We start from the raw sequence: 544 nt of genomic DNA on the forward strand, positions 1-544 counted from the left end.
CTGTGGAGAAAAACATCACAGATGACTTCGCCGCCCGTACACACCCCTGGCATCATGGGCTTTATGGTAGGTTGATTAGTTGTATCCAGTGAGCTGGTGCTGGGCTGGAACAAAAGCCTGGACCACATGCAGGTTCCATATAAGGATGGAATATTAGCCAAAACATGTGTGGCTGTAGCTGTGATTGAGTCAGTGCGAAAACTTTGTAACTAAGACCTAAAGGCTAGTGCTACTGTGATTTTGAGCATGGTTTGAGCTTAGAGAAAGGGCACTCTCTGTCCACATCCCTCATTGGTATGACAGTAATTTCCCCTCACAAATATTACACAACCTAAATATTACGAGGTCTTACATACTATCTGTCTGGACTGTCAGGTTATGAGCCTTACATCATTAATTCAATGTACATGCTTATCACCCCAATGTATGTAAAGTCATTTCCAGCTGGAAAAGCTTACTACTTTTAATTATCTAAACATTTAATTAATAAATCACTCCTTCCCACCCCATCTCAATGCCAAAGGTGTCCTATCCAACACTCAAA

Source organism: Oncorhynchus kisutch, linkage group LG12 (assembly GCF_002021735.2).
Source record: "Oncorhynchus kisutch isolate 150728-3 linkage group LG12, Okis_V2, whole genome shotgun sequence".
NCBI lineage: Eukaryota > Metazoa > Chordata > Actinopteri > Salmoniformes > Salmonidae > Oncorhynchus > Oncorhynchus kisutch.